The 3,558-nt window shown below is 37.6% G+C and overlaps 1 pseudogene; it reads left to right on the forward strand.

Annotated features, from left to right (window-relative positions):
- Window positions 1–2,112: 2,112 nt before the first annotated feature.
- On the forward strand, window positions 2,113–3,019 carry LOC100480381 (annotated as a pseudogene).
- Window positions 3,020–3,558: the final 539 nt, after the last annotated feature.

Here is a 3,558-nt window from a genome sequence, read left to right on the forward strand (position 1 = left end):
ATTATAGTAAGCCCCAAGATTAAGACTAATGAAACAATTACTTATTTAATCATTATTAAAAATGAGAACATTGGTCAGATATTTGACAGTAACTGCAGCAAGCTTTGAAAGTAGACAAATGAATGTGTTTTTCTTGACTGCTCTTTCATGAAAGCAAGATTATTATCACCTGCTGGGAGTTTTGCTTTCATATTTAATATTTTCCATAGAAAAAAAAGTCTGTCCTTACTAGAAAGAGAGAAAATTTAATTTCTCCAATAGACTTCTCTCTTTGAAACTTAAGCTATTCTGACTCTGACTTTTCAAAATTTAAGATGTACATGAAAGTGTTAAGTCAAGGCTATAGACATTTATGGGCACAATATTTTTGCTACTTTATAATAATAAATACCATACTAGAAGTATAAATATTTGCTTAAAGTAGTCCTTAACACAAACTGAAAAAAAAATTTAAGTTAAACATGTATTAAAAAGCAAAAGTACTATAGGACTAATAATAATCATAATCCTCTCCTCTGCATGTTATGTCAGCAGCTTCCTGGTGCCCAGTGACAATGATATTTAATCATGCCTGCTTTTAGGTCTTTTAGGTGAATGCCTTAATGTACTGCTTTTCTTATTTCTCAGTTTAGACATTAGCAGAAAGTTAGTGATTTTCTGATATGATAGATAAAGATTTTATTCATACTACTTCCCATATTTTATCCCCTCTCTGTCTAAACAGCTCTGGGTTAGTAAGTTTATTAGGTACTTTTGCTAATCTAAATGTTATATTAAAAAAATCTATTTCTGGGGCACCTGAGTGGCTCAGTCGTTAAGAATCTGCCTTTGGCTCAGGGCGTGATCCCAGGGTCCTGGGATCGAGCCCCACATAGGGCTCCCTGCTCCACTGGGAAGCCTGCTTTTTCTTCTCCCGCTCCCCCTGCTTGTGTTCCCTCTCTTGCTGGCTCTCTCTCTCTCTCTCTCTGTCAAATAAATAAATAAAATGTCTTTTATATATCTATATCTATCTATCTATCTATCTATCTATCTATCTATCTATCTATCTATTTCTTCTTGTCCCAAATCCAAACACTCTTTTGATTCATGATATTGTAAGGTAAAAATTTCAACATTCCTAACCCTTCCTTACTCTGCTTTCTACCATACTTTGGTTGTTGGACAAAATAGTGGATGAAATTTGAATTTTAAATTTGAATTTTAGATAGATTTTTTAGTATAAGTATTTGTATATATTTATTTCTCAGTAGATAAAGTGATATTTGATTAATTAGACTTGAGAAAAAGAATATATTGGGGAGATACAAAAAATAAGATAACCAATTTACCTGCATAACCCCCCAAATCATAGGAGTTTGGGGCACCAGATACTTCTAAATTGGGTTTAGGAGACAAAACTAAAATTAGAAAGATTGGTGAAAGGAATGTTTTATCTAACGAGTAGCTAGAATCCCAGATCACCTCCCCAGGCCATCACAGCCAGGCTAAATCCCAAGTCAGAAGAATTTACCAGGAGAGGAAGTGAAGTTTCCATTTCTGGCAAATTTGATCTAAAGAGACGTTAACTCAGGGACTATAAGCTAAACTATGAATAGGGTATAGCCCTGAGTTGGCAGCAAGAAGATTGAGTGAAAATCTATGTTCTGTACTGGGAGTCTTTCAGCCTTTTTTTTCCTTTTTTGGCTCTCAGAATGCTGATGGCAGCACCATTGAGAAGTAAGCTAGAGAGTTCCCATCCTGGGCTCAAAAGACTGGCTCAAAACAAAAGGTTTACAAAACTGCCATTAGGACATCTCAAGTGAAATAGCATGGTCCCCTTTTTATTGCTCATGGTGAGAGCTATCAATCCAAAGATTTTTTCCACCTCCAGAGTTTTAGGACCTCACATTTAAATATAAATTGCCAACCAGGGAAAATCAAACATTGGAACTTCCTAATGCAGAAGGCAAAGACGAAAATGAACAAGTCGAAAAGGGAGACTTAGAGGAAACAAAGTTGATAAAGGAAAGACAATAAAACTTAAAAAACAAAGCCTTACAGTTTGAGGCCTGGGTAGGGGTTCATACAACCTTGTTTTACATTCCCATCATAACTTAAAGGGAAACTTTCATGATGTCCAGAGTCCTTGATGTTCTGAAAATGAAAGAGGAGGATATCCTCAAATTCCTAACAGCAAGAACCCACTTAGGTGGCACCAACCTTGACTTCCAAATGGGACAGTGCATCTATGGAAGGAAGAGTGATGAGATCTATATCATAAATCTGAAAAGAACTTGGGAGAAGCTTCTGCTGGCATCTCATGTCATTGCTGCACTGAAAACACAGCTGATGTCACTGTCATATCATCCGGGAATACTGGTCAGTGAGCTGTGTTGAAATTTGCTGCTGCTACTGGAGCCACTCCTATTGCTGGCCTTTTCACTCCAGGAAGCTTCACTAACCAGATCCAAGCAGCCTTCCAGGAGCTGAGACTTCTGGTGGTTATTGATCCCATCGCTGACTATCAACCTCTCACAGAGCTGTCTTATATTAACCTGCCTACCATCGCTGTGTAACACAGACTCTCCTCTGCACTATGTGGACATTGCTATCTCTTGCAACAACAAGAGAGCTCTTCCTCAGTGTATCTGATATGGTGGTTGCTGGCCCAGGAAGTTCTACACGTGCGTGGCACCATTTCCTTTGAACAACCATGGGAGGTCAGGCCTGATCTCTACTTCTACAGAGATCCTGAGGAGATTGAAAAGGAAGAGTAGGCTTCTGCTGAAAAGGCTGTGACCAAGGAGGAATTTCAGGGTGAATGGACTGCTCCAGCTCATGAGTTCACTGCTACTCAGTCTGAAGTCACAGACTGGTCTGAAGGCATACAGGTGCCCTCTGTGCCTATTCAGCAGTTCCCTACTGAAGACTGGAGTGCTCAGTCTGCCACTGAAGACTGGTCTGCAGCTCCCACTGCTCAGGCCACTGAATGGGTAGGAACAACCACTGAGTAGTCTTAAGCTGCTCTTCCACAAAGGCAAACAAATGGAAATAAAGTTTAAAGAAAATAAACAGTTCCTAAGGAAAAAAAAAGATAAAAGAAAGAAATTGCAAGTAAAGTTCTCAGTAAGATAATACATTGCATTTGAAACAAGAACAGGATATTTTCACAAGGGAGCTTCTCTTGAACAAGAAAGAACTCTTTCAAACTACAATTGGGATAAGAATAAACCTAAAAATCAGTAAGATGTTTGCAATATATATTTGAGACAGGCTTCCCAGAAGTAACATCAAAAGACAGAAGGTGAAAAATTGGAAGAGAAGTTAAGAAAATAATATTTTTCCAAAAGGTACAACTAATGAATAATATTAATTCCAAAAAAGAGACCAGAACAAAGTGTAAAAAAATATGAAGTAATACATTTCCAAAACTGATGAGCATAAGTTTTGAGACTGAAAGAGTTCATGAAGAATATAGGGGGAAAAGTCAACAAAAAAACCCATTAACACTGGAGAAATGGGTCATGAAATTTCAGAATATCAGTGATGAAGAAAATAAAGGTCTGAGAAGGAGAATGA

This window comes from Ailuropoda melanoleuca, chromosome 2 (genome assembly GCF_002007445.2).
Source record: "Ailuropoda melanoleuca isolate Jingjing chromosome 2, ASM200744v2, whole genome shotgun sequence".
Lineage (NCBI taxonomy): Eukaryota > Metazoa > Chordata > Mammalia > Carnivora > Ursidae > Ailuropoda > Ailuropoda melanoleuca.